Here is a 12,573-nt window from a genome sequence, read left to right as displayed (position 1 = left end):
AATTCGTCTAGTATTTTGGAGATCACCGTGTTCAAACGCAGAGTAGTGTAGCTGTATGTGAAGGTTATCGCCATATTGTTGGCGTACGTACACTTTGGACACGTTGATCTCTAACCAGCCCTATAACAGAATTTAAATATACTATGTTATTCCACTTATAAATGATAGGATCCATATTCTTTTTGTCCTGTAGTCTTTTTTGGAAATTACAAAAATTACTAACGTTTTTCAAATGTGAAAGCTGTTCCTAGTTGTAACATATTCGTGTACAAAGAAACGAATATTCTGTTTCAGTTTAAAAGTGTTCCATTTGGAAAATTTTGTCAGTATTGTATTTAGTGGTCTGTTACACTGTCGCTCTGCTACACACCGATAATCATTTGGCTAAATCTAGTTAAGTGGCAGTATTATGAAAACCGAGTTAGAAGTTAAATAAATTTTGAAATAGAGTTAGAAACTAATACCACCCTTCGTTTTCTGGGCAGAGAAAATTAAAGAAATTTCCATTTGTAAGCTCTGTGGTAAAAGACCTTCTTTTGCTTCCAGGTACAGGGTGTTGGACGACCGACGAAGTATGATTAGACTCTCCTCATATTAAATAAGTCTGAAAATATACAGCATTTTACTCACCGTGAAATCCTGTACCTGAAAACTACCAGTATATTGGAATTATCCTTAAGATACAGGGTGTTTCAAAAAGAACTCCCTAGTTTTAATGTGTCCTAGAATCTGTACAAAGTGACATACAGTATTCTAGTTTGTGGTGTTTGATTCATCAACTGTCAAATTACGGTTCCCATTTTGTTGGCAGGCCTGCTTGACCTTGAGACGGCACCAGCGCTGCTTTTTCCTCTATTCCCTCAGTTCAGTCCAGGCAAGCACGCAGTGCAACATTTCATGTCAGTGGAACAGTTAATAGTCATAACTGCACAATTTTGGGGGGGGGGGGGGGGGGCAGAGCATCCATGTGAAGTTATTCAGCATCAACGTGACTCCCCGGTGCGGTTTGATGGAAGATCGTGTGATTGGTCCTTTCATTTTTGTGGAAAAAACAATAAACGGGGACATTTACTGTGACATGTTGACGGAGTACATCTTTCCCAAATGGACGATATTGAGGCGGAAAAGGGGCTTGTCTTTTTCCAACAAGATGGCGCCCCACCTCATTACAGAAACCATGTGGGTGCGGCTCTTGACACTCGCTTTCCAGGAAGGTGGATAGGCAGGACTGGCCCAATACCTTGGCCACCACGAAGCCCAGACTCAACCCCACTGGACTTTTTCCTTTGGGGCGACATAAAAAATGTAGTGTACAGTGAAATGGTCAGACACATCAATCATTTACGGGAAAGAATCGTCGCGGCGGTTGGGACAGTTACACCTGAAATGCTGGGGAATATGTGGCGAGAAGTGGAATATCGTCTCGACAGCAAATGGATCCCACGTTGACATCTACTAACATTAAACAAAGGAATTCTCTTTCATGATATGTACGCATTGATGCAGTTTTTTCATTAATTTCCCTATTAAATGTATACTTAAAACTAGGGAGTTATTTTTCCAACACCCTGTATATTGCAGCATTTAAATGTGTAAAGGCCAGCGGCCTCACGCAGTGGTAACACCGGTTCCCGCCAGATCACGGAAGCTAAGCGCTGTCGGACTGGGCTAGGACTTGGGTGGGTGACCATCCGGTCTGGCGAGCGGGCTCCGCTCAGCCCTTCTGAGGCGAACTGAGGGGCGGGTCCGGCCTCGTGAACTGAGATACGGCCGGGAGAGCGGCGTGCTGACCACACACGCCCCTCCACATCCTTACCCAGTGACGCCTGTGGGCTGGGGATGACACGGCGGCCGGACGGCACTGTTGCGCCTCCATGGCTTGTTCGGGCGGAGTTAGAGAGTTAAATGTGTAAATGAAATACACTCCTGGAAATGGAAAAAAGAACACATTGACACCGGTGTGTCAGACCCACCATACTTGCTCCGGACACTGCGAGAGGGCTCTACAAGCAATGATCACACGCACGGCACAGCGGACACACCAGGAACCGCGGTGTTGGCCGTCGAATGGCGCTAGCTGCGCAGCATTTGTGCACCGCCGCCGTCAGTGTCAGCCAGTTTGCCGTGGCATGCGGAGCTCCATCGCAGTCTTTAACACTGGTAGCATGCCGCGACAGCGTGGACGTGAACCGTATGTGCAGTTGACGGACTTTGAGCGAGGGCGTATAGTGGGCATGCGGGAGGCCGGGTGGACGTACCGCCGAATTGCTCAACACGTGGGGCGTGAGGTCTCCACAGTACATCGATGTTGTCGCCAGTGGTCGGCGGAAGGTGCACGTGCCCGTCGACCTGGGACCGGACCGCAGCGACGCACGGGTGCACGCCAAGACCGTAGGATCCTACGCAGTGCCGTAGGGGACCGCACCGCCACTTCCCAGCAAATTAGGGACACTGTTGCTCCTGGGGTATCGGCGAGGACCATTCGCAACCGTCTCCATGAAGCTGGGCTACGGTCCCGCACACCGTTAGGCCGTCTTCCGCTCACGCCCCAACATCGTGCAGCCCGCCTCCAGTGGTGTCGCGACAGGCGTGAATGGAGGGACGAATGGAGACGTGTCGTCTTCAGCGATGAGAGTCGCTTCTGCCTTGGTGCCAATGATGGTCGTATGCGTGTTTGGCGCCGTGCAGGTGAGCGCCACAATCAGGACTGCATACGACCGAGGCACACAGGGCCAACACCCGGCATCATGGTGTGGGGAGCGATCTCCTACACTGCCCGTACACCACTGGTGATCGTCGAGGGGACACTGAATAGTGCACGGTACATCCAAACCGTCATCGAACCCATAGTTCTACCATTCCTAGACCGGCAAGGGAACTTGCTGTTCCAGCAGGACAATGCACGTCCGCATGTACTCCGTGCCACCCAACGTGCTCTAGAAGGTGTAAGTCAACTACCCTGGCCAGCAAGATCTCCGGATCTGTCCCCCATTGAGCATGTTTGGGACTGGATGAAGCGTCGTCTCACGCGGTCTGCACGTCCAGCACGAACGCTGGTCCAACTGAGGCGCCAGGTGGAAATGGCATGGCAAGCCGTTCCACAGGACTACATCCAGCATCTCTACGATCGTCTCCATGGGAGAATAGCAGCCTGCATTGCTGCGAAAGGTGGATATACACTGTACTAGTGCCGACATTGTGCATGCTCTGTTGCCTGTGTCTATGTGCCTGTGGTTCTGTCAGTGTGATCATGTGATGTATCTGACCCCAGGAATGTGTCAATAAAGTTTCCCCTTCCTGGGACAATGAATTCACGGTGTTCTTATTTCAATTTCCAGGAGTGTATTTACAAATGCCACACATCACACAACTTCATGTTTCACAACCACAAAAACTTCAGAAAATGGTGGGAACTGATTATGGCGGTCTCTAGTTGGCGTTTTTTCGCGTGTGTCTTCTACATTCAGTCAGTAGACCGATGAACGGACTGAAAGCTGTCGTGTGTCGCTAGGTAGACTACGACCTACGTACAATACTCTCCCCTACGTGTTAGTATTCTCGGCATTATTATTTTGTTCCACTCTTCAGCGGTGTATACGCTCATCGGAAACTGCGAGACAGATTAAATCGCTGTCGCAGACCTAGAAGGTAGGAGAGAAATGCCAGCTGGAGTATATGTGTGAGAATGGGTCGAGGGTCGTACGCGGATTCTTCAGTTAATAGAGCAGTTCTCCACGTTACATGGACGTTCCTGGTTTGAGTATCAGTCTGGAACACATTTTGAATCTGTCCGTAAATTCTCCGTGTTAATATTGTTACGAACGCAGAACGCTTCAGATGTGAACCATCTTCTTAATTTTATCGTCAAACTATGCACCGTATTTTTGGTAATAAACACGTCAGATTGTGAGTTTTCTGTACCCTATTTTTTTTTTAGAATTTTGTAAACTTATTCTTCAATTATACCACGTACTGAGCATCGGTAGGCATTAGGCTACAGCTGGTTAAGCCACACCCAGCGGTAAGAAATAATCTTCCCCCTGTGCCAATGGTTTGAGAATTATTAATGTTGTGTCGCGCACGGGCTGGGCCTAGTATCTGAGTCAGTTCAATAGATCGGCCACGTTGTTGAGGTACAGACGCGTTCGGACACGTAACATGGAATGTAATCGGGATAAAATTGTATCCATCTCGATAATGTCTTCTGTCTAGTTATTCGCACCACGTTTCCTTTGTAACTTAAATTACGGTCTGAAGAATTTAATTTTGTGTTTTGATGCACGCAATTTTTCTAAGTTTAGGGTGGTGTTTGAAAACGTTTCTGGAGAAGTAACTATTCCAGTGACAGTACATTTTGCGATCTTTGATATCTCCGTGGCGATGTCACAAGATAACTGTAATAAAGTAGTAAATTTATTACTGCAGAATATTTAACAAAGTAAGGCGGGGTGGTTGGTAGCGTAGTACACTTGAACCGTGTGATGGGGCCCACACACAGCAAAACTGTAGAAAGCAGTGTGTCCAACAGTATGTGTAACAACTTGAAACGCTGTGCCGAATCCTTAGCTATATATTTCGTGGGTAGTGAGTAACCGTTTATGCCAGATGTTACAACCCTGCGGTCAAATGGAAGCTCGATTTGAGGTGTGCTAGTACTGTTTCCGACGCCTATCTATCTCTGCCGAGGAGAAAGAGGTGATTAGTGCGGAACTGTGAATCCCCCTGACACATCGTACTACCAGCTCGTCTGCAGCTTGACAAACTCCCGAACAAATATCTTTTCTTTTCTCGGACAATGCTGTACCACCTGAGCTACCAGGAATCTCTTTGTTTTTCTTTTATTGGCAAATAGCTCTGACCACTATGGGACTTAACTTCTGAGGTCATCAGTCGCCTAGGACTTAGAACTACTTAAACCGAACCAACCTAAGGACACCACACACATCCATGCCCGAGGCAAGATTCGAACCTGCGACCGTAACGGTCGCGCGGTTCCAGACTGTAGCGTCTAGAACCGCTCGGCCACTCCGGCCGGCTTTCTCTTATTACTACTCGTTTCTTGCTCTTGAGACCGCAGTGACGCATTAATGGACATCTTCCTAGAATAAAACTGTGTGGCCGGCCGTTGTGGCCGAGCGGTTCTAGGCACTTCATTCTGGAACCGCGTGACCGCTACGGTCACAGGTTTGAATCCTGCCTCGGGCATGGATGTGTGTGATGTCCTTAGATTAGTCGGGTTTAACTCGTTCTGAGTTCTAGGGGGCTGATGACATATGTTAAGTCCAGTAGTGCTCATAGCCATTTGAACCATTTGAATAAAACTGTGGGGTGGCGAAGCTGTAGTCCATGTGGAGAAACAGTTCTACTATCAAGGATGTAAGACTACACAGTACGTATAACACTACCGCTTCACAGTTAAGCCTCTACTACTATACCGGCATGCTGTACTTAGCTTTAGTAACTATATTTTCTAACCTGTTACAATGGAGCCACGTACTACATTCTATCAGTTCAAATGGTTCAAATGGCTCTGAGCACTATGGGACTCAACATCTTAGGTCATCAGTCCCCTAGAACTTAGAACTACTTAAACCTAACTAACCTAAGGACATCACACACACCCATGCCCGAGGCAGGATTCGAACCTGCGACCGTAGCAGTCCCGCGGTTCCGGACTGCAGCGCCAGAACCGCTAGACCCATTCTATCAGTGTATTTGCCAAATATGACATAAGCTAGCAAATAGTGTTACCATCTGGAAGGATGTTTTAATTTTACCGTGTGTTACCTAACAGAACAAGGGTATCAGACATGAATTTCGTAATGGTAGCAGTTAGTAGATAACAGAAAGACTAATTTTGTGAGAAGTTACAGTAACAGATTTTTTGTAAATGAAATAATAAAACGGTCGCCAGCCGAATTAGCATAATAATGTGGAAACATTATTTTGAATGTATCTATCTATGTTTGTGCAAAAGAAACTTTCAGAAAAATGGTTCAAATGGCTCTAAGCACTATGGAACTTAACTTCTGAGGTCATGAGTCCCCTCGAGTTAGAAACTACTTAAACCTAACTAACCTAAGGACATCACACACATCCATGCCCGAGGCAGGATTCGAACCGGCGACCGTGGCAGCAGCGTGGTTCCGGACTGAAGTGCCTAGAACGGCTCGGCCACAACGGCCGGCTAAGAAACTTTCATTACTTCCTTCTCAGTGAAGTACACAATGAATAGCAGTAGTTATGTACGGCATGTATAAGCAATCACAGAAATGAATGGAAACTTTATCTCTGTTAACCACAATCTCCACTCCTACCTTTCAATAATGCAACACACAAATTGTTCTTAAAGGCATACACAGGACTAAACAGCACCTGACAAAAGGTCAGGTTTGACTAACATACAAAAACACATCTCAAATGTTCAGTTTTCACAATATATATGGTATAATTCGGCCTTGCCGCAGTGGATACACCAGCTCCCGTGAGATCACCGAAGTTAAGCGCTGTCTGGCGTGGTCGGCACTTGGATGGGTGACCATCAAGCCGCTATGCGCTGTTGCCATTTTTCGGGGTTCACTCAGCCTCGTGATGCCAATTGAGGAGATACTCGACCGAATAGTGGCTGCTTCGGTCAGGAATACCATCATAACGACCGGGAGAGTGGTGTGCTGACGCCACGCCCCTCCTGTCCGCATCCTCCACTGAGGATGACACGGCGGTCGGATGGCCCCGATGGGCCACTTGTGGCTTGAAGACGGAGTGCTTTTTTATATGCTATAATTCTGAAAGCGATTAGATATATTACTTGTACATAGAGTATTGTACTTATGTATTCCATTACTACTGTTGTTGTTGTGGTCTTCAGTCCTGAGACTGGTTTGATGCAGCTCTCCATGCTACTCTATCCTGTGCACGCTTCATCTCCCAGTACCTACTGCAAACTACGTCTTTCTGAATCTGCTTAGTGTATTCATCTCTTGGTCTGCCTCTATGATTTTTACCATCCACACTGCCCTCCAATGCTAAATTTGTGATCCGTTGATGCCTTAGAACATGTGCTGCCAACCGATCCCTTCTTCTAGTCAAGTTGTGCCACAAACTTCTCTTTTCCCCAATCCTATTCAATACCTCCTCATTAGTTGTCTGATCTGCCCATCTGATCTTCAGCATTCTTCTGTAGCGCCACATTTCGAAAGGTTCTATTATTATTTATCGTCCATATTTCACTTCCATACATGGCAACACTCCGTACAAATACTTTCAGAAACGACTTCCTGACACTTAAATCTCTACTCGATGTTAACAAACTTCTCTTCTTCAGAAACGCTTTCCTTGCCATTGCCAGTCTACATTTTATATGCTCTCTACTTCGACCATCATCAGTTATTTTGCTCCCCAAATAGCAATACTCCTTTACTACTTTAAGAGACTCATTTGATAATCTAATTACCTCAGCCGGCTGGAGTGGCCGTGCGGTTCTAGGCGCTACAGTCTGGAACCGAGCGACCGCTCCGGTCGCAGGTCCGAATCCTGCCTCGGGCATGGATGTGTGTGATGTCCTTAGGTTAGTTAGGTTTTATTAGTTCTAAGTTCTAGGCGACTGATGACCTCAGAAGTTAAGTGGCATAGTGCTCAGAGCCATTTGAACCATTTCTAATTCCCTCAGCATCACCCGACTTAATTCGACTACATTCCATTATCCTCGTTTTGCTTTTGTTGGTGTGCATCCTCCCTTCAAGACACTGTCCATTCCGTTCAACTGCTCTTCCAAGTCTCTTGCTGTCTCTGACAGAATTACAATGTTATCGGCGAACCTCAAAGTTTTTATTCTTCTCCATGCATTTTAATTCCTACTCCTAATTTTTGTTTTGTTTCGTTTACTGTTTGTTCAATATATTGAAAAAGGTTAGATATATTACCTGTACATAGAGTGTAGTACTAATGTATTCCATTACTACTGGCATAGAAAATGTGTTTACAAATGCACTGTGTGTTTTACGTCATATTGCAGATCCGAAGATAACAGCAAAGTACTGTTGACACTGGCAATCAATTAAAAAGAATTATTTGAAAGTGATCTTGTCTCTGAAGTATTTCTTCAGATATCATATTAACAAAAGTATAGTTAAGTTTTTATAGTCCTACTGTACATTCATATTCCTGCCGACTGCATCCCTGGCTAAAGCGTGAGAAGACTGACAGCTACTACATCGGAGTGCAGTCTGCAGCCTGCAGAGCCGCCCTCACTTACAAATTGTTCCCCCAGCGCTGTCGCGTTCCTGTCTGCTGCGGGACAAGGGGTCCCGTCCGCTGCTGTCGGAAACACCTGTTTGTCCCCCTAGCTGCGGTCTTCCGCCTGCCACACACACACACACACACACACACACACACACACACACACACACACACACTCTGCCTGCTTCCCTCCGCACGCTGACTATGCGCCGCATTCCCTGCGCTTATTGCGTTCCTGGGGCGGCAGCGCCACACCCTCCACACCCCTCTCGCGGCCGCAGCCGCCCTTCGGCGACACCGCCGCTCGCAAACTACGGCGACCCAGCAGGGCAGAAGGGCCCTTCTGCTGCAGAGGCGCGCCCTGCTCGAGGCGCCGACCACCGACCACCGGCGTCTACGGTCCCACTGGGGCAGAGCCCTTCTGAATCGCGGTGCCGTTTGCGGACGAGGTGTCTGGGGACTCGCACTGCCCTTACAGGCAGTCCTCCGGTGCAGAGTTGACGCCGCGAGGCCCGCCTCCATTACGGCGCCACACCCGTCAAAGTACTCTCTACCGCCGCGCTCCCCCTGAGGTACACAAGGACGCAATCACCGCTCTGACGGCGAGTTTTCTTTTTCCAGCGTGGGCGTCACAGGGCGATGGCCTTCCGTGTGTACAGAGTTTTACACTCGAAGCGATCACAGCTCTCTGTGCGGCCCCACGAGATGCTGCTTTTTCTCTTTATTGGTTCGCCATTTATGTACCATCCGATGGGGGCGATGCCGCAGGACTATTCAACTGTTGTGAAAAAAATAAATAATATGCTTTGAGGATTCCGATTCGAGTAGAACACTATTTCTTGTTTTTCCTCTCTTTATCCACGCTTTCCGATTAACGGCACCAGTTCAGTGTCCTCAATCTACATCTACATGATTACTCTGCAATTCACATTTAAGTGCTTGGCAGAGGGTTCGTCGAACCACAATCATACTATCTCCCTACCATTCCACTCCCGAACAGCGCGCGGGAAAAACGAACACCTAAACCTTTCTGTTCGAGCTCTGATTTCTCTTATTTTATCTTGATCATCATTCCTACCTATGTAGGTTGGGCTCAACAAAATATTTTCGCATTCGGAAGAGAAAGTTGGTGACTGAAATTTCGTAAATAGATCTCGCCGCGACGAAAAACGTCTTTGCTTTAATGACTTCCATCCCAACTCGCGTATCATACCTGCCACACTCTCTCCCCTATTACGTGATAATACAAAACGAGCTGCCCTTTTTTGCACCCTTTCCATCTCCTCGGTCAATCCCACCTGCTAAGGATCCCACACCGCGCAACAATATTCTAACAGAGGACGAACGAGTGTAGTGTAAGCTGTCTCTTTAGTGGACTTGTTGCATTTTCCAAGTGTCCTGCCAATGAAACGCAACCTTTGGCTCGCCTTCCCCACAATATTATCTATGTGGTCTTTCCAACTGAAGTTGTTCGTAATTTTTACACCCAGGTACTTAGTTGAATTGACAGCCTTGAGAATTGTACTATTTATCGAGTAATCGAATTCCAACGGATTTCTTTTGGAACTCGTGTGGATCACCTCACACTTTTCGTTATTTAGCGTCAACTGCCACCTGCCAAACCATACAGCAATCTTTTCTAAATCGCTTTGCAACTGATGCTGGTCTTCGGATGACCTTACTAGACGGTAAATTACAGCATCATCTGCGAACAACCTAAGAGAACTGCTCAGATTGTCACCCAGGTCATTTATATAGATCAGGAACAGCAGAGGTCCCAGGACGCTTCCCTGGGGAACACCTGATATCACTTCAGTTTTACTCGATGTTTTGCCGTCTATTGAATGTTGCCGATATCTTAGTACCTGTCTTAACTGACATATTTAATTTTTCCCTCGTGAACGGAATATACCCCACTGCATGGAAAAGAAGCATAATTCGACCCATCCTTAAGATCGAAAACTCGCAACTGCCTAGTGATTACCGACCAATTAGCATACTGCCTGCTGTTTCCAAAGCACTTGAATATATTGTTCATGACCAAATCACTGAACACTTGCATGAATTCAGCCTATATGACAAATTTCAATCCGGTTTCCGTAAACATCACAGCACAAACACTGCTCTAATTAAAGTAACTGATGATCTGAAATGTGCCATCGACAATCGAAAGGCAACAGTATTGACGCTACTGGACTTCAGCAAAGCTTTTGACACTTAACTTTGACATATTGCTCAGAAAAATGCAACAGCTTAATTTCTCTGATAGTGCAATGAGATGGTTTGAAAGCTACTTAAAAGACAGACAGCAATGTGTTGTCTGCGTAAAATCTTCCTGGAAACACGTTTCCTCGGGAGTGCCACAAGGATCAGTCTTAGGACCACTTTTGTTCTCTTTATATGTCAACGATATTTCGTCGGTTCTGTCCTCCTGTAAATATCATTTCTATGCCGACGACCTCCAACTCTACCTAAGCGTCAGACCTGAAGATGTAAACACTGCAATCGCTCAGATGAATGATGATCTGTCTTCAGTAGTGACATGGGCGAAAAACCTGGGACTTAAACTAAATGCAAAAAAGACGCAAGTAATCTTAATAGCCCATCAGAAATTAACCTCCTATTCTGCTCGACGGTATTCTGCTCGACGGTACTCCAATACCATATCAGAAAACAGTGAAGAACGTGGGTGTAACTTTGGATGAGCATCTCAACTGGGCGGAGAATACAGTCGCAGTGTGCCGAAAGACGTCTGCTTGTCTCTATGCTCTCAAAAAGTTTCGGAACATATTTCCACAGGACTTGAAACCCCAGCTCGTGCAAGCACTCGTTCTACCGAACCTCCACTACTGTGATGTGATTCAGCAAGGCACGAGTAGTGAAAACAAAAGACGGCTAGAGCTAACCATGAATGCCTGTGTGCGTTACACCTGCAACATTCGCCGATATGATCATGTTAGTGCTTCATACTCCGATCTAGGGTGGCTGCGGCCGGACAAATTGCGTGACTACCACACTCTATGTCTACTTCACCGACTCCTCGTCGCGCAAGCACCCCAGTACCTTGCTTCAGAGATTAAAAACCTGTCATGCCATCATAATCGAAACACGAGGTCACTCTTATTTGGTATCCTAACTGTGCCCACTCACAAAAAAAAAACTTTTGCAAACTCCTTCTCAGTTGCCGCTGTCCGCCTGTGGAACAAACTGCCCCTTACCTTGCGCAAAATTCAATCTCCTGCTGCTTTTAAGAAGAAGCTGAAGCATTCCCTACTATCATCCTCATAACGTTCTCCACAAAATTAATGTACCAGGCCAATCCTCTCATCCGTCAGATATCAAAGATAGCGTCTCCTATCTTGCTCCTGAGATGCCTTCCTCTTCATCTATCTCTATTAGCCACGCAATCTTCTTTTCCTTTATATTTCCTTAATTATGTTTCATCATGTCTCTCTATTCTTCTCGTCCCTTCACCATGAGTCTCCCTCACACTCCCTGCTGCCAGCACTCCTATCAAAAATTTGTCTCCTCAATAATGTCTAATTATAACAGTACTTATGATCTACGAATATAAACTCTATATTTATGTATTTCTAATTGTTTATTTCACTTTTTGTACTAGATGTAGTTTAACATGCCTACTAAAACGTATGAATGTAAAATAAGTAGAATGCCTGGTTAGATGTAAGAGAGGGCCTGATGGCCCTAATCTTGCCAGGTTAAATAAATCAATAAATAAATAAACAAATAAAATAAATAAATTACTACGAACTGCGACCTTCCTGACAGGAATTCACGAATCCAGTCGCACAACTGAGACGATACTCCATGGGCCCGCAGCTTGATTAGAAGTCGCTTGTGAGGAACGGTGTCAAAAGCTTTCCGGAAACCTAGAAATACGGAATCAATTTGAGATCCCCTGTCGATAGCGGCCATTACTTCGTGCGAATAAAGAGCTAGCTGCGTTGCACAAGAACGATGTTTTCGGAAACCATGCTGAATACGTATCAATAGATGGTTCCCTTCGAGGTGATTCATAATGTTTGAATACAGTATATGCTGCAAAACCCTACTGCAAACCGACGTCAATGATACAGGTCTGTAGTTCGATGGATTACTCCTACTACCCTTCTTAAACACTGGTGCGACATGCGCAATTTTCCAATCCGTAGGTACAGATCTATCGGTGAGCGAGCGGTTGTATATGATTGCTAAGTAGGGAGCTACTGTATCAGCGTAATCTGAAAGGAACCTAATCGGTGTACAATCTGTACCTGAAGACTTGCCCGTATCAAGCGATTTGAGTTGCTTCGCAATCCATAAGGTATCTAGTTC

This window comes from Schistocerca cancellata, chromosome 10 (genome assembly GCF_023864275.1).
Source record: "Schistocerca cancellata isolate TAMUIC-IGC-003103 chromosome 10, iqSchCanc2.1, whole genome shotgun sequence".
NCBI classification, from domain to species: Eukaryota; Metazoa; Arthropoda; class Insecta; order Orthoptera; family Acrididae; genus Schistocerca; species Schistocerca cancellata.
This window is presented reverse-complemented; position numbering follows the sequence as displayed.